At 38.0% G+C, this 19,538-nt stretch overlaps 1 protein-coding gene across 3 annotated transcripts in view; it reads right to left on the bottom strand.

Moving 5' to 3' along the window:
- Positions 1–19,538, bottom strand: part of LOC128860399 (serine/threonine-protein kinase BRSK2) — a 138,037-nt gene that overhangs the window by 67,601 nt on the left and 50,898 nt on the right. The gene's annotated exons all lie outside the window — the stretch shown is intronic.

The raw sequence follows: 19,538 nt of genomic DNA, 5'->3' as shown, positions 1-19,538 counted from the left end.
ATTCAGAATTGCGTCCACAACAACCGACCAATCCAGGAAGATGGGGTGGCCATACAACGATAGATGTAGAAGTTAGATAATAGATATAGAAAAGATTGGCCACTCTGCACGAGTTCAATTCCGATCTATGGGTAGACCTCATGAAGTCAGGATTCAGGGTCTAGTGGCATACTTGCAGAGACTGCATTAGCCAGTTTATCAGCTAACTTCATCCCTTTAATACCACAATGTCCAGGCACTCAAATAAGACTAACTTTGTTGTGTTTTGCAATACTGCTCAGTTTTATCTTACATTCACTGACTAATTTCGAAGAGCAGAACTCATGAGAGTAACTAGAAAACTTTGGCGTCATTGGTCCCATTCCACTTATTCACCAATTTTATTTATTTTTAATAGAAACAGAGTTGGCTCTCTCCAAAATACAATTAAATGTGAAGAAATTATGGCTAACGGTGTAAGGTATTTTTTAGATTTACCATCCGCATTTCTTTTGTTTCATTAATATCTTCCAATTAAGTTTTTTGAATAGCCAGCAATTCCGTGGAATAAAAGACAAAAGGAAATAATTGGCGAACAAAAGAAAATAATTATAAATGAAGCATCAGCGTGTCACACCCAAATAATAAATGGCCTTTTAATAAATTTAATTAACCGAATTTAATGCGATCCACCAAATGAGCAAGAAAAACAAAATCGCCCAAAAATTTGCTGACTCTACAGAAACGATTAACTGAATGAATACTTAAGCGATTGGAAGATAAATCAAATTCAGTTTCTGCAAAGGGCTGCCAAGTCAACAAACAGCTAAAAAGTACGGCAGGGATTTCATAGAGAAGGAAAAATGAGCGCTAAGAAGGCATTTTATTTATATGCATAAAATACGTAGATGTGTAAGTGATTGCGTGCACGAGAATATCTATAAAATACGAGAATAAGGCTGATGATGGCTATGGAGTTATTGAGAAAAATAGCACGACGAGGCAACCAAATTTAAGATGACATGGCAGCCAAAATAGACTTTAAGAAGTACAGGATAAGTGCAGCACAAGTGGAGGTAGCGGCGAATAAAAGAGCACACAAGTGCCAGAAGTGCCTGAGGAGATATCAAATTTTGTATGAAAATTCATATAATGGCGCAGATTTACAAGCAGTAAATAAAAATTTGCCACCGAATGTGTGTGCACGTGTTTGTGTTTGAGTTTGTTGGCGTAACTACTTGCAAGAAAGTCAATTTGCTTATATGGAGTAACTGGGTCATATGCAATACATGTACGTATATATGTGCGTGTGTGCTTATATACTTATGCATGTGTGTATTTAATTATTTATGTGCGAATTCTTTCCACTTCACCAAGCACGCGAGCAGACGCCGACAACGCACTCTAGCGGAAGGAAGTTAGCAATGATGACGGAAGAGAGGCGCGACAAAGAGGCGCAGGCGAGGCGACGGAATTCCGATCGGAAGAGCGGAAATAAGAAAGTACTGCTACAGAGAAAAAAATGCATGAACACGAAATTTAATATAAATGAGCTGCCAATGAAAGAATGAAGCACGTAAATTAGAATAAGAAGAGTTGAATGGGACAATTAAGCTTAGGTGGAGAGAAATTAATTAGTACCATGGGAAGGAGCTATAATTGAGAAACCATGTGGAAGGATAGAGGGGAAAATGCAAACTAAAAGAGTTTTAATACAAATACAAAATGTAAATCGAACGCACTTAGGAATTCGAATATGAAAGGCAAAGTAAAGCAAATACGAAGACAAAATAGAGTACAAATACGAATAAAACCACGAAACCAAAAATGCCGTCACATACGAACACTATTATGAAAAAGAATCCGAATGTGAATTCGAATATAAATACGAGTACGAATAGGAATACGAATGCGAACATGAATGCGAATACGAAAATGAATACGAATACGAATACGAGTACGAATACGAATGCGAATGCGAATACGAATACAAATACGAATACGAATATGAATACGAATACGAATACGAGTACGAATACGAATACGAATAAGAACACGAATACGAATACGAATACGAATACGAATACGAATACGAATACGAATACGAATACGAATACGAATACGAATACGAATATGAATACGAATACGAATACGAATACGAATACGAATACGAATACGAATACGAATACGAATACGAATACGAATACGAATACGAATACGAATACGAATACGAATACGAATACGAATACGAATACGAATATGAATACGAATACGAATACGAATACGAATACGAATACGAATACGAATACGAATACGAATATGAATATGAATGCGAATACGACTACGAATACGATTACGAATACGAATACGAATACGAATACGAATACGAATACGAATACGGATACGAATACGAATACGAATACGAATACGAATACGAATACGAATACGAATACGAATACGAATACGAATACGAATACGAAAACGAGTACAAACAAGAACACAAATGCAAAAACGAATACGGACTTGAAACGAATGCAAATATGGGTAAAAAAAAATATTACGAATTCCAATGGCAATATGGATACCGGATACCAATTTATGAATTTCACCTCTGAAATGAATATTTAAAACTGCTGCAACTTAATATAAATAAATATTTAACACATTACAAAATTTCGGTTTGCAATTATTGTGACCCCCTCTGTATGGATACGAGTATGTATATATTAGGGTGATTCTGTTGATTGCCCCGAAATTGTTGAGTAGATTAGCTTCAATGTTCCTCACAAAAATTTGCGATTTTACTATCCATTTACTGTCAAAACTGCAAATCGAAATGCTATAACTTTGAATGAAATTGATATGAAATTAAGTGGATTCGTATACGGCTGCCGTAGCCGAAAGGGTTGGTGCCTGACTCCCATTCGGAATTCAGAGAAAACTTAGGTTTGAATCACGGTGAAATACCAAAATGAAGAAACAGGTTTTTTTAATAGCGGTCGCCCCTCGGTAGGCAATGGCAAACCTCCGAGTGTATTTGTGCCATGAAAAACCTCCTCATAAAAAAAATATCTGACGTTCGGAGTCGGCGTGAAACTGTAGGTCCCGGTCAATCAAGACCCACGCCTCAAATAGGAGGAGGAGCTCGGCCAAACACCCAAAAGGGCGCCAAATATATGTATATGTGTATATATATTTAAAAATGTACAATATATAAAATTTTATCAAGTTAAATAAAAAATTAAGAAATAAAACTGTTTGAAATTTTAATAAAAAATTGTTGAATTTTTCAAAATTTGAGACACAATTTTCTCTACAGAAGGATTTATGAGAATTGAATATCCGCTCCCTCGTACCATCGATATGAAGCAAGAACTAGAAAGATTATTTCACAGTGGAACAGCGTGCCGAAGTTCATTAAGACAATTGTAGAAACCCCCCATAACATCAGTTGGCGCTTCAGGACGACACTTCGCTAGACAGAGCCGAAATATATCTTACAAGGAAAAAGAAATTCATTATAAGCGATGTGCAAACACATTTGACAGAAGCAAATACAACAACACCACATATAAACAACAACACAAAGAACTGCATGCATATATTAAAAAGAAAAAAAAAGGACAACACTAGCAACAAATCTTATTGTCAGTGTAATAAACGCACGACCTAACAACCTAGCCGGCGAATGCAACGTGCCTGAGAAATGAAAAATGTGTTCGAGGTCTGAAATGATGCTTCGAAAAATGTTTACAGAAACACTTACGCGTGTTTGTGTGTGTGAGTGTATGCATATGTGGTCGGCTTCGAAATGAACTCGTGTGCCGCATGGCATATTTTAAAGTACGAACGTGCCACGCCCCTTTCAGCACCACTGCTACAACTCTCCGCACATGACATTCAGCAATTTACGAGCTGGTTGTTAGGCAGCAGCACGCCATAACATCGAAAAGGCAAAATTGCCATTCTGTTGGCTGTAAATAAACAGCATAGACAAGCTGCCGGTAGGCAAAGCTTAGCGTGCGGAAGAAATAAGGGCATGCAGTCACACGGCAAGCATCCACACACACACATACGTGTGCATGTGTGTGTAATCCTATGTGCATGTAATCGTATGTACTAACAAGTATTTAAATGATGGCGGCAGGTTTGCTTGAAATTTCTAAATTTTCGAAATTTTTCTCAGCGCGCATAGAAGCAAAAGTAAACAGCAAATGAGCACAACAGACAAAGAGGGCGAAAGCAATGATTTGACCACGAAGGAAGTAAGAAGAAGTGAAAGGAAGGAGATAAAATAAAATGCACAAAGACATTGTGGCAAGCAAACTGCGGACGGCTTCGGCTTCAGCGACGAAAGCGCAGTGAGGAAGTGAGCTATTACGATTTATGCGAGCCAAGGCAAGTTGTTTATTTTTGCATTTTGTGTAGATTTTTCCAGCGTCCGCCATCAGCACGCCCCTTCTGTCTTCGGTGCTTTGCCAAGCCGGTGGTGGTGACCTCTTTAAACACATTAATAAGCCATTTTGTTCTAATAAATAGGCAGTGGTTTATGGCCGAGCAAGCAGGCAACACACATAGTTGCTTTCAACATGAATTTCAATTATATGTAGGAATGCAGGAATGTAGGTATATTCCGCTTTGAGAGGGTATGCACACATGCACCTACACATGCGTAGCCGAGTGTATAAATATGTGAACAAAGGCTCATATACTTGTTTGTTTTTAAGTACCCGGCTAAGTTTTAAAAAGTTAAAATGCAATTAAATTGTGCGTAAAGGCTTTTCGTAGCTGCTTGCCAGCGGAAGGCCTTACTGGTTCAATTGATGTAATTACAAATACGTGTGTATGCATGCATGTGTAATATAACACTGTGCAACAGTAAAATGTATCTAGTAAAAGTTTCACTATACTATACACAATGATACTATAGATTTGATTTAAAAATGCTGTGTAATAAGTTTTCCATTTGCTTATCAAATGAAAGTTTTAAAGGATTTCAAAATGCAAAAAACTATTTTTTGAAAAATTCTTTTAAATACTTAAAATTTCTCTATGATATGAACAGGAGTATTAAATGAAAGAAGCCTCTGTAGTCTAGCGCAAGTGCACTAGCCTAGCGCAAGTGCACTAGCCTAGCATCCCATAGGTTGTGGGTTCGAGTTCCACGTAAAGCACGGTCCTCGCACCTTCCCAAATTTACCTACTTCCCTGTTTCTAAAAAAAAATTATCCTCTAATTCCATTCCTCAACCCCAAAAACTTATCCTTTCCATTCTTACTCCCACACAATAGTCTGCGCATTATTTGCATTGGGGCTGCTAAGCACAAGCAAAAACAACGAAAAACACACAGTTACAAATTGCATCAGTGGCGCCTGCAAGAGGAAGAGGGCGACCGCGGTAATAGCGCAGACACACGGAATTTAGCGAAGTCCTCAACCGTCTGTTCGATTTTTCTGCCAGAAAAATGTGAAACACAGATGACGCTCCAAGCAGTAAAGACAGCGTTGTTCCTAAGCAACGATAGGTGGGCATTTCCACCACTTAGGACTGGTAGCGGCAGGCTAATCATCTACACTGTCAGAAATCAAAAGAGATTAATGAAACCAACGCAGGACTGAGTCTTGTCGAAGCCCTATGCTCCCGAGAGGAGTGAAAAAGGGGGCAAAAATGAAAGAAAATACATTCAGCAGTTACAACACACATCTTCTTAGCTTTCGCCCGGACAAATCTATTGCAACAAAGTGCTTTGAAATATTTATTTTTATATTGGCTGTTTTTTAGCTGCATGAGAAATATCGATATCGATAACTATGGTTGGATAACTGAGAATGAAAAGCAGTATTGACATTTCTATTAAGTAAATTTTAGTAAGCCACCATAAATCATTTAACGCCAAAAAACTGTTTCCAAAATGTGAAAATTTCCTTAAAAAGAATAAATCTGTTCACACAGTTCATAAAGCACTGACGGCATTACCGGTAATTATTTCTTTCGAAATCAGGAAGGAGCTGCCGTTATGATAAATCGCGAGCACTGCCGAATAATGCTGATTGAATTTTGGTTTCTTGAAATTAATCAGCTAAGCATCGACCACATTTGGTACCAACAAGATGGCGCGACTTGCCCAACAGCGCGCTCAACATCGATTTATCGCAAAATCGACAACCTTCAAAAGGTGACAACCTTCTTTCCGAAAATGGTATTGTTCACTTACCTCCTCGTTCGTGCGATTTAACGCTTCTGGATTGCTTTTTAGGGAGCCATGTTAAGTTATTGGTTTATGCCATCAAACCAGCAACTCTTGAATGTATAGACAAGCCAGCATTGACGACATAGGAACAGATTTTTTGAAAAAAGTAGCAAATACTTGGACTCGTCGAATGAACCTTATAACTCCTAGCCACGATGGACATTTTGCGGATGTCATATTCAAACAATAAATGCCATGAAATTATCTACCAGATTATTAAGGTTTTAAGTTCTCAAACTCTTAAAAAAATCATATCCGAAATTTCTTTATGAAATATTTTGGAAAAAAATATATACACGACGAGGGTTCAATAAGTACCCGTGTTAGAAATGAGTACAGTATTTTTTTAAATTTTTTTTCTCTCAACGCTCCAGCCATTTTTTTAACCCCTCCAAAAAATTGGATTTGTTGAACTCTCCAAAATACAGCTCTGTCTTGGCGATGACTTCCTCCTTTGAACTAATTTTTCCCCCGGGAGCCATTTCTTAATGTTAGGGAATAAGAAAAAGTCGCAGGGAACCAGATTGGGTGAGACCGGGGGCGCGGCAGCAATTCATAACGCTATTCATGCAGTGTAGTGGCGATAATTCCGCATAAATGTGCAGATGCGTTATCGTGGTGAAACAGCATCTTCTTCTCGCCAAATGCAGCCGTGCCTCCTTTATTTTTTTGTGAAAGCGGTCCAATAACTCACTGTAGTATTGTTCAGTGATCACATTTCCTTTTTTCTATTTTTTATCGCCACTTATCATGTAAAACATGAACTACCGTTCCGGTCGACACACCTACGGCCCCTGTTACCTGGCACTTTCGCTCGTCGATCAGCGAGAATTATGCCGTTGACTTTTGAATGATTTCCTCGGTAGCCACATCTGCCGGGCGTCCTGGTCTCTCCTCATCGAAAACGGACGTTTTTAGGTTATAGATGGAGAAGCGTCCACAGCATCCAACTTTGCTTTTATCTCCTCGCATTTTTTTCCATCCAAAAACAAAAAGCTAGTTACCGAACGGTACTGCTCTTTTTCCATCTTAGCGAAAATCGCGAAGAATGTCTTACTCGGATAGTTGCCAAATCTAACCCAACCTATCAATCAGTCGAAAATTAGTTTTGCCTTCGTTAGATGGACGGCGGCACACGATCCTAACACCAACTTCCCTCAGGAACATCCTCTGTCATCAAACATGAGCACATATTGAACCACCCTCTTATTTTAAAGGTATTTTTGTAGTAATGCACAACTAAACGTTCTTCTTGCTAATTTATAAAATCGTAAAAAAAATAGTTGAACTCTTTTCCTGGAAAATAAAGTATTCACAGTGGATGCCTCAAGCACGCTTTGAACTTGGCAATTTCAAGTTCTTTAAAAAATTAAATTGGGCAAGATACGAGAAACTGAGTATGCAATATAAATATAAAATGCTTGTTTTAGGTCAAATTATGTCTCGATTGTTGAGGCGTCCCCTGACCTTTCATCCGAAATAACTTCATTTTTAAATTGTAATTTGCACGTCTCATTTGATAATATATTCAAGCGGATGTTTTCTCTCAAATCTCCATCGCATACAGATGTTGACGGTTCTTCTTCAGCAAAACTATAAAGTAGCAAAAGCACAAAATCATTTCGATTTGCCCTGGATGTCCATGACTTCCAATATTTTTCGAATTTTTGGCACAAGGCAGTAAATTTTCCAGTGCGGGAGATATTCAATTTTTCCAGCCTTCTAAAACTGTCAAAAATATGAAAATCAGTGGTAATCCAACAAAACTATACAGTAGTAAAAGCACTCAATGATTTCGATTTGCCTCGATGATCTTTCAGCTCAAGAATTGTAAAGCGTTGACAATCCCTCTGCAGATTAGTACTAACCAATATTTATACACGGGCACTTTCTTAAATGAAATGAGATTTTAAATCATCACAACTTTTTTAAAAGCGATAGAAAAAATGATGTTCGTAGTTAAAGGCTAAGTTCTAAGCTATCAAGCAGCTCTAAATTGTTTGAATGCATTGTAAAGGACACGATTTATTTTGCGGTTAAGCCTTTAGTTAACGAAAACCAACATGATTTTGTAACTGGCCGCTTAACGGCTGCTAATCTTGCTGTTTTTAGCGAATTCTGTATGCCATCGTTTTTCAAAGCACTCCAAGTTGATTGTGTTTACAGTGACTTCTCTAAGGTATTTAATAAACTCCCGCACGAGATTCTAGTGAACAAGTTAGCTCGATTGGGCTTTCACCATACCTTTCTGTAGTGACTTAAGTCATATTTGGTGGGCAGACGGTGGTCAAAATAGATGGAGTTTTATCAAACGACCTTGTTGCTAAATTTGGTGTCCCCCAAGGGGGCTTCTTTCGACCACTTCTTTTTGTCATTTTTATCAATGACATAAGCGAATGACTTACCCTTTCGAATTTCTTGCTCTTCGCGGATGACTTAAGAATTTGTTAATCTATTAACTACTATCCATTACGGTTGCTCAGAAGCATCAACTTGACTTGAACAATATTTAGCGTTGGTGCATGACATCGCGTCTATCGTTGAGTATTAAAAATGACCATTCTAAATCTTCGGGGTATCAGTACATATTTAACATTTTCTACGTCATTTCTAAAAATGTCCTACAGCGTGTGGCAGAGCTTAAGGATCTTTTAGTTTTCTTAAGTTTTATTCGATAGGAAATTGTTCTTCAGTGATCACATAAGTTTTATTCTTTCACAATCGTATGCGGTTCTCTTGGCTTCATTTGTCGCAGTACATCCGAATTACATCTGTATTACATTCCCTGCGATTTGAGTCCCCTGTTCTATGCTTTAATTCTTGGCTAAAGCTAATTAATCGAGAATCTCTAGAAAAAAGAAGAGCTTTCCTTTCACTTTCGTATATTTTTTAGTGTTGTTTATGACATCAGCGACTGTAGACTTGATGGCATCAGCGACTGTAGCTACTGAATGTAATATATAAGAGTCAATGTTTCGCAAAGAAGTCTTTTGCAATATTTACCCTTTTTATGGGGATAACCTTAAGACTACATCTGCGAGTAATGAAACTTTTGCTCCCGCACTTCGAGACTATAATTTTTATCCAATTCTAGCCTGCTTGATTTCGCTTTATTTAGAAATAATTTTCTAAAAATTTTACATTTAGTTGCACTTTCGCCTGGAAGACGAACAAAGGTGATCTTTGTCGCAAGGTGTTATAAATTTATATGGCAATATTATATTTAAAGTTGAATGAATTAAAGAACTGTAATTAATAAACACAAGAACATAACTTCTATTACTCTTAATGCGATTATTGCACCAGCTTAGAAAAATATTTAGCATTTTCCGCTCAGTAAGGCAAGTTTGATAAGCCGCAATACATTTTGCGTGGAGGGGAAAAACGTGGTGGCAGAGGTAAGACAACACCTCCATTAGGACTTGTCGTAGTTTTTATAGCTACGGAATCAGTCTTATATTCAATAATTTCTGTATTCTTGTTTTCAATAAATGTAATCAATTAATGTCTTTGGCTCTAGTGCATGTAGCCAAAGGTCACTTCTTCCTACCGCCTTTTTCCGAAAACAAGACATCCCCGGAAAATAAGCCCTAGCATAATTTTCGGAACTTTTTGATGAGAAAAAACGCAAAATTGGATTAGGGCGGCAGCCGTTTTTTTTCTGAGTTGGAAGATTGGATCTGGAAGGGAATTGCAGGCAGGAGAGATTTGGTTGTGCACAGTGCTGATGTTCAAAACTTTGCCCTTGAAACAGAAAGTGAATTTGATATACCCACAGAAAAATTCAAAGCATCGTCACACTGATTGGACAACTTCCGTAAACGATATGTACTATCTCTAAGCAGATCTACAACATTGTTTAAGTTGGAAGACAATGAAGTTGTTAAAGGTGTACTTGCGTTTAAACTTTTTTTTAATGGTATCGATTTTTCGAAATACCAACTCTCCAACATGATTGCTATGGATGAGACCGGTATTCCTAGGGCAAGGAGCTCAACACAAAGCCTTTTCAATTCAATTTACGTTCCTTTTACCGATTACGATAGTGCACGTGTTACCTGTATTTGGGCGATTCGTCTAGACGGCAAGAAAGTATCGCCATTTTTAATCACTAAAGGTAAATAGCAGATTTAACGTGTTTCAGGAATTTATGTCATTGAAGTGAAAAAGCCAGGCGCACCCAAGCAGTTGTAAGAAAGTGGGTTGATTTCCACTTTTTAAGGGCCAGAATGGAGGTTCACTAGTTTGGGATTGAGCCAGTTCTCACCGCGCTAAAGACATAGAAAACATTCTTACTGATAGAAAGATTGATCAAATAATGATTCCGGCAGGAATGACTGGTTACCTCCAGATGATTGACATAGCAATAAACAAGCCATTCAGGGATCATTTACAGATAGAAATCAATGAATATATTGAAAACAGAATGGTGAGAAATCATTCAGGTAATTTGGTAAAACCAGGCTTACAAGAAGTTGTGAAGTGGGTTAAAAAGTTATAGGGCAAAATAACTGAGAGTGATGAACCCAAAATCAGAATATAATTCAGACGATGTTCCAGAAAAAGATGATATGACTGTAATTGAATAAATTTCAATTTCTGTACTCTGTGTAAAATAAATATTAAATAAAAATATATAGAAATATACTTTTATTTTTGCCCTCCCCCGAAAAAAAGCCCTAGCGCGTCTTTTGGACCAACAACGAAAGAAATGCAGTGTCTTATTTTCGGAAAAGACGGTATACGCACGATAGCTGGCACACCACAACATACGAGGCGTTCGAAGCAATTTTGATTTTAGTATGAACGATACAACAGAATAGCAAACTGAGACCCGAGGCAACACGTTAACGGTATATTGAAGCTATCAAACTTAGCACTCCAATTCTTAAGCCAAACTGAGACCAAAAAGTTTGTTTTGTACTCCCATAAGTACTGTCAATGCCAAAACATCCAAAAATAAAAAAGTATTACTTTATAATAAAAAATAATACATTTAACACTAGTAAAAATCTCGAAAAAGTCTACCCCTCAATGGGTATTATCCTTAAGAGAAATCAAATTAAAAAATCAAATCAGCGAATTATCCTAGCTTATTAACCTTTTTTTACTTCTTTTATTCATTCTCCGCAAAACCAGCACGTTGTTGTTGTTCTCAACTAGCACCCAATGCCAACAGTAATTTGGTTCTAGAAACTTCAAAGCCTTGAGCATTGTGCAGAAGATTAACTCACACACCTCTTCAACTCTTTGTCTGTGAGCGCGGAATATTACGTATACGCACTGTTGCGCCGTCCATTCTAACGCAAGAACGAAATTGTGAAACGGTTAAGGCGAACATATTTTCCATATGGTGCTAGAGTGATTATCTACTTTTTTCTTGCGTTCTCTGTGCAGTTCAGCGAACTAACACTGTTGTTTTTTGCTTTTTTTTGTTTGCTATAAAAAAGATATTATTGCGAAAAAAATGTGCCTGCTCGTGAATACAATTTTTAAATAGAATAAAATATAGCAAATTTTTATTCTGATTGTATATATCATACGATTTGAAATGTCTCAAGAGCCACAGCTATATTCTGGCATGACAGCTAAGAAAAAAACATGCCACAAAGGCACAATCAGTCTTCCCGGAGCGATTAATACGAAATAGTCGCACTTTTATTTAGCCACCCAGATCAAGCGATCACTCGATTTTATGACACCAGATTACTAGTTGAGAAGTTACTTGAAGTCCAGAGCATACGGTGGCTAATTGAAGGCCGACTTTTGACGTGAAATAGTCGCCATATTGCCCAAAACCCTGGGCAGTGTTAAATAAAATAACGAGGAAAGAGCACATTTTGCTCGTTAAGGTGATATTATCTTCAAAAAAATACATGAAAATAATATCCTTGAACCCAAGTAAATTACTGAGAATTTTTAACAACAAAAAGTTAATATTTTTAATTTATTCTCCTCAAACCAAACCTCACCTCTTTATATGGGCATATCTACATTTGACGTGCGTTTATGTTAAAAATATTACCCGAAAAAACTATGGGTTCGATGGTCGTAGTTCATCGCTTTCCGATGGTTGCTTTTACGGTTCCAATATTTTATTAATTTGTTTACTCTCTTCAATATTTTCTTTTTTGTTTCGATAATCCGGCCAACCACTCGCTTCCATTGACTCAGCAGGAGACAGTGGCACTGCTGTATAAGCACAAATTAGTTAACTTTGAATGGAAAGAAATTTGATTAGTGATTGGGAGAGTAACATTTTAGTATACAATGCGAAATTCTAAAAGCGAAAATTTCAAATTTATCACACTCCATCTGACGATCAACCAGCACATTCATTGAAGCACCAAACCCACCAATGAGTATTCCCGAGATATGAAAGTTTATGGCGTGTGCGACACTCATGTTCTGCGCTTGACTAGCGATGCGCCATTTGATAATGTAATTTGTGCTGGCGTTTGCGAAAATTAAAGGCACAATCGACGTCGACGTCCGCGTAAGTAAAACTTAATGAAATGAAATACGGAAGCTAAGCCATAAATGCTAAGCGCGGTACAATTGAAGCCCAGCACTCAGTACTCTGCGTTTGGGGGATCCCATAGGTATTTACAGTGGTCTGCTGATGCGGATGCTCTAAATGTTAATCACACTTTAATGTAATAACGGCGGTGAAATGTGAAATTGCATAGGGTTTACTTTTGCCCCGGTTACTATTTGCAATCTCTGCCTTTTCCGCTTTTTCACTCAGCTCAACTCGAAAATGACACGGATTCACGCTAAGTGAACAATAAGTGAGGCATAAATGAATGCTAGACAACGGACGAGCAAGGCAGTTGAGTGTTTAACGATTGCGGAGGGAGGTTCTGACAACCAACTACGTCGATAACTTGCATTTGGCGGCATGGCTTTGATTGCTTTTAAGCGAACGCACACCCATAGATATTTATACGAGAATACTACATACACATATACTTACACGTATGTGCGTATATACAGTGCGATTGACAGCTCGTGACAGTCAAACCAAGAGCGATCACCGACCATAACGAAAGCATATTTCAGGACAGCAATTTTAATTTCATTTCTTCATCATCTATGCCATGCCTTCCATTCTTAATCTCCACATTTTTTTTTTTCTATCGACACTTTGACGCCGTCATTGAAAATCTCCGCATCATCTCCGCATCATCCCCGCTGTCTTAGTGTTGGGGCGCTTAAATGTAGAGAGAACGCAAGAAAATAGCAGCCAAATCACTCCGGCATCATATGGGAAATATGTTTGGCTTAGCCATTTCACAATTTCGTACGTGCGTTGGAATGGACGGCGCAACAGTGCGTATACGTAATATTCCGCGCGCACTGACAAACGCAGAGGTGTGCGAGTTAATCTTCTGCACAATGCTCAAGGCTTTCAAGTTTCTAGAACCCAATTACTGTTGGCATTGGGTGCCAGTTGAGAACAACAACAACGTGCTGGTATTGCGGAGAATGAATAAAAGAAGTAAGAAAAGCACATAATCAAGGGTAATTCCTTCAGTGGCCAGTGATTTGAGTTTCTTTTTTAAGTTAATTTTGTAATTTAATTTTTCTTTACGGATAATACCCGTTCGAGATTAAATATTTTCAGGATTTCAGCCACTGGTGAAATTCCTGTAGATGATGGATGCTAGTATAACAATATTTTTCTATGTATTTTTGTTGTGACGTACATATTACATCAAGTCAGTCCATAAGTGTGTGGGTATTTTACCCATAATTTCACTTTTGTACGATTTTTGCATACAAACAATTATTCGTAGAATATAACGGAACTATTTATATTTTCTTTGTTGTTAAAAAATAAAATGGAATCTTCGAACGCGTATAAGAGGCATATTTTGTATTATTTTTATAAAAGTGGTAAAAATGCAACAACTGCTGCTGCAGAAATAAGCACTGTTCACGGAGAGGATTCCGTGAGTGTGTGGACTGCGCAAAAGTGGTTTTCAAAATTCCGAAGTGGTAACTGCGACGAGGAGGATGCCCCGCGCGCTGGTCGTCCTGAAGTCCTTAACTCCGACGCCTTGCTCGAACTCGTGGAAGCTGGGCCAAATTTGACAGTCGATATGATAGCTTAGAGGTTAAATTCATCGCATGGAACAGTTCACAGGCACCTGGTTCAGTTGGGAACCACTCCTCATCAAACTCAAACTTAGGCTTTCAAGCCGCTGTAATGTTTTCCAAGCGGAGTTACCCGCAATTAAGGAAGCAGTGGATTGATTGCTTACTTTTGTAATTACTGTAAAGGGCGTTAATATCTACTCCACTAGCCAAGCTTCTTGTTGTTTATGCGTTCGAAACTAGACGCGGAATATCTGACTTCTCTCTTTATTGGATCCGAATACTTTTATATTAGGGCTCATCTGGGTTACCGGCAATAGTGGCGTATAAGGAAACTGCTGGGCTGTTGAGCTGGATAGACAAAGGAGCCTGGAGACAGTTTTATCGCAAAACAAGACGATTGGGGCAATATTGGGAATCTGTGGTCTATTCCTGGAAACATGAGCCGCGCGTCAACTCAGCAAGCACTGGGCTAATGCTAAAACGTGCAAAGTCGCGAGATCTTTCTGTGCACGGGTAGAAGAGAGACGAATTTGGTGTATATCTTTCAGCACATTCTCCGTTATGTGTACATGCGGTAAGACTTGCGATTACTTCAAGTTCTTACTGCAGAAACAGTCTGGAGGATGAAGTGGAATCAACCCGTAATCGTTTTCTGAACTGCTTTGCTTTCGTCGGGCAAATATTTAGACATCTAGACTCTCATTTCTTCGGTACCTCTGCGGATATTGCAAGATTAAAAATCACACGCCTGGTGAATTTGAACAGTAGCTTGGAGCGGTTATATGAACGTAATTAGGCACTGTTGCTCGTCAGCCTTTAGTCCAAAGTCCTTTCTTCCTTACTTGGTTCTTTTCTTTTGAAAAACTTTAATTAATGATTTTTTCACTTTGAGATTCCTCCAAGGCTGTAAAAATGCATATAAATTCAAAAATGAAACTATGCCAATTAGCCTATTGTGTAATGCTTATCGAATTCACTATTTTTGAAATATTTATATTTACAAAATCAGTTTTAAAGAATGTTTGCCTTGACCACTTCAAATCTCAAGAACGGACACTTATAGGGCAAAAGTTATTATCAGAGAAATATACCAGGTTTTCTTCTCCATAAAAATGTCTATATTATTATATCTCCTTAAATCTTTTATTTCAGAAATAGAAGTGTTTAATTACACGCACCATCTCGTGGCAAATTTTTAGGCATTAAATAAAAATGGTATGGCTTTTTCCCACAACCGCTGCCAAGATTTTATTTGAGAGTTTATTTTTCCTCACCTACGCCATTCGAAATTGCGCGAGGAGCGAAAAAGTTTAATACTTTTACAAATCACGCAAATTTTGTGGGCGCTCCAGTGTAGATACAGAAACTGCTTTTTGCCCATTTCTATTACCGCACTTCAAAAATAGCCGCTCATAAAAATCAAACGTGAAAACGGCGTCAAATGCGGGTCAGTCTAATTTTCGTTAGTTTGATTCGAAATATTATATTTGGTATTTTATTTTGTCTGCATTAGCCAACAACTTCTTGTGCTTTTTTCCTTTTTTGTTTTGTTTTTGCTTTAATCAAATTTTTCAAGACTACCTAATTAGCCTTATAAACTAATTCCCCCAAACATAACCACATTACAACTCATTTCACTTAATTTACTTAAGGATTCCACTTTTGCATTCATTTTGTTTTTGTTACATTCACTTTTTGTTGTTGTTTTGAATGAAATTAGGTGTATAATAATATCGTTTGAAGTAAACACATTTATGGGCGATTCAAATGTCAAGTCAACAATAATTTCTTTTGACGTGCAATAACTCAATTAACCGGCATTTCCTCAACCACAGCCAACCAAAACTGCTCGCCACCCTGAACAACGGGTGTATGTTTTAGTAGTATAAAAAAATTTATATTTTTTTTTCAAATGAAATACAAACAAATTAATGAAGTGGCGCATATTTGGCTTTGGTAGGAGTAGCTTGTAAATTCAAAGCCTTTTCTTGTTTATCAATACTTAGACACTGCGACGCACATTCTGCCAAAACAATATCGGAATTTGTTCATTTAAAAAGTGCGTGTCTAAATTTTAATTTTTGCTAGAATGGTGGTACGACTGTCCTCAATAGTGCCGCAGAGTTTGAGCGTGATCTGTGAATTAGCTTGTTTTTGGCATTTAGGCAGGTGCACTTCGCCATTTTCCTTATGAATAAAAATATCGAACATAGAATTTGTCTTAAATTTTGTGTTTTGAATGGGATTTCGTGTGCTAAATCATTGGAAATGTTGCAGAAAGCTTATGGCGAGTGTGCTTTATAAAAAAACACGGGTCTACGAGTGATACAATGCTTTTGCAGAGGGCCGAAAAGTCGTGGAATATTTTACCGGATCTGGTGGCCCATCAATGTCTTCAACGGTTGAAAACGTCGACAAAGTCAAAGCAATAGTGCTGAAAAACCATCACTCAAGCTTGAGAGAGGTAGCTCGTGACCTAAGCGTGTCTCACGAAACAATTCGCAACATTCTACACCATCGATTGGTCATGAAATGTGTCACCGTTCGACTCGTTCCAAGAGAGTTGAATTTCTTTCAAAAAATTCATCGGAAGAAGGTGGCTGTAAACATGATTGAGCAAGTGAATTTGGACCGAACCTTAACCCAATTCCAGCGCATCATAACAGATGATGAGGCGTGGGTATAAAAGTTTGACATGCAAACTGGTCAACAGGCGGCTGATGTGGCTGAATGGCGTTATCCAAATGAGCCAGTATCCAAAAAACCACATCAAAGTTGATCAAAAGAGAAAGTCAAGCTTATCGTTTTCTTTGATTATGCAGGTATTGTGCACTCGGTGGTCACTCCGAATGGTTTTACGGTAAATAAAGAATATTTTTTGTAAGTTATGCGACGATTGAGAGAGTATGCATAGGAAACGGCCCAATTTGTGGAAAGAAAACCCCTGGATCTTGCACCATGATAACGCACCGTCTCGCAAAGCTCATATTGTGAAAACTTTTTTAACCAAAAACCCGCCAAATATCATCGAAGAACCACCGTATTCACCGGATTTAGACCCAAGTGATTTTGTCCTTTTCCCAAAACTTAAATTGCCACTCCGCGGACGCCACTTTGAGTCGATAGAGGCCTTTAAGGAGAATTCGCTAAAGGCGCTGAAGCAGTTAAATTGAGCAGAAAAACGTAGTTTAGATAATGTAAAATCGAATTCGAGATCTCACTGAATTCATGGAGAGAACGAGCAATAGAAGCACGACAGGCATAATTTGTTTTGAACCTACTCAAATGGAACGGATATATATTACGTAAGGACCCTGTTAGTTAGAGATTTCTAGATGATAGGCACAGTCAATTCCCCACCCTGATAGTATTTAGCAAAAAAGACAGCGACAAAATCGGTTTTCTAGTTTCTAACTGTTTCAGAGTAATTAAAAGTAAGCGCGATTGATATGATTGAAAAGGATCAGAGAAATTAAGGGAAGAGAGAGCATACTTAAGAAAAACTTTTTGAACTCGTTCAATTCTGTCAATAGAGAATTGGTGGTGAGGCCTCCAAATAAACGCGGCATAGTCTAATGTAATGTCTAAATAGCAACTTAAGAGTATAAGGGGGTGCAAATTTCGAACTATACCTTCTTATACAAGATGAAGTCTAAAATAAACAAGACTGAACTAAAATAGAACGACACGACCTTTGTTGTGATAACTTCGAGTTTATTTATTCAAAATAGTTCCCTCTGGCCTCAATAACCTTTTCTGCGCAATTTAAAAGTTTTTCGAAAGAGTTTTTGAGGTCATTGACCGGAATGTCCTTCAGGTTGTCAGTACAAGCCCTTTGGACGGCCTCTACAGCCGCAAAACGTTTTCCTTTCATGAGCAAATGCAATTTTCCGAATAGGTAGAAGTCACAGAGAATCATATCAGATGAATACGGTAAGAGATTGATGGTTAAAATGCGATTTTTAGTCAAAAAATCAGTCACAAGAGTGGATCGATGAGATGGTGCTTTATCATACACTAAGCGCCAGCTTCCTCCTTCGCGGTATCAGGGCGAAATCGACGAACGCAATGCAGCAAGCGTTTCATAACGTCAAGATAAAAAATTGGATTGGCGATTTGGTCCATTGGCACAAACTCCTTGTGGACAATTCCCTTAGAATCGTAAAACCAAATGAGCTCGACTTGATTTTTGAATCCTCCAAACGCGAGTTTTTGGGTGGTGGCTCATCTCCGGCCTTCCATTCGGCACTATGACGCTTAGTTTCGGGTTCATGTTGAAAACACCACGTTTTATCACCAGTTACAATGTTGTAAAGGAAATTCTCGTCTCTTCCCACCTCTTTAATGGGGTGTTTCGAATGTTGAATACTGAGCAATTTTTGGTCTTCAGTTAACTTGTGCGGAATGAAACGTGCGCAGACATTTCGTAAGCCCAACCGATCAGTTAAAATGCGATAAATCGATGTTTCGGAGGGATTCAACTCCGATTCCATGAATTTCAACAATGATTTCAATTCATTTTTGATAAGTTTACGAACAATTTCGATGAAGTTCTCGGTAACTACTGATTTTGGGCGGCCTTTATGTTCATTGTCATTTATGTCCTCACGACCAATTCTGAATTGTGTAAATCACTCATGAAGTCTGGCACGAGATATGATTGTTATCTCGCCATAAACTTTTTTCATCAATTCAAATGTTTGAAACAAAATTTGATGTTAGGTCTTTGTTCGAAACTCATTTTCGTACCTATGACACAAACATACTGACCCTTTAGACGCAATAACTTCGCTTCCACTGCACAGAATGTCACCAAGCTTTCAATGGAAGTCAGCTAGGGATGTAACTTCCAACGCACTAACTCATTAAATAGATGGCGCCTTCAAAAACCTTTGAATGACGCCAGTCTTATTTATTTTGAATTACATCTTGTAAAGGGTGTTTTTTTTTAGAGGTTAGGTTTTCAAGATGAAATAAAACGTATTCGGCCGCCGTAGCCGAATGGGTTGGTGCGTGATTACCATTCGGAATTCACAGAGAGACGTCGGTTCGAATCTCGGTGAAAGCAAAATTAATAAAAACATTTTTCTAATATAATAGCGGTCGCCCCTCGGCAGGCAATGGCAAACCTCCGAGTGTATTTCTGCCATGAAAAAGCTCCTCATAAAAATATCTGCCGTTCGGAATCGGCTTGAAACTGTAGGT

This window comes from Anastrepha ludens, chromosome 4, assembly GCF_028408465.1.
Source record: "Anastrepha ludens isolate Willacy chromosome 4, idAnaLude1.1, whole genome shotgun sequence".
NCBI lineage: Eukaryota > Metazoa > Arthropoda > Insecta > Diptera > Tephritidae > Anastrepha > Anastrepha ludens.
Note: the sequence above shows the minus strand (reverse complement) of the source record. Positions and strands in the feature narration are given on the sequence as shown.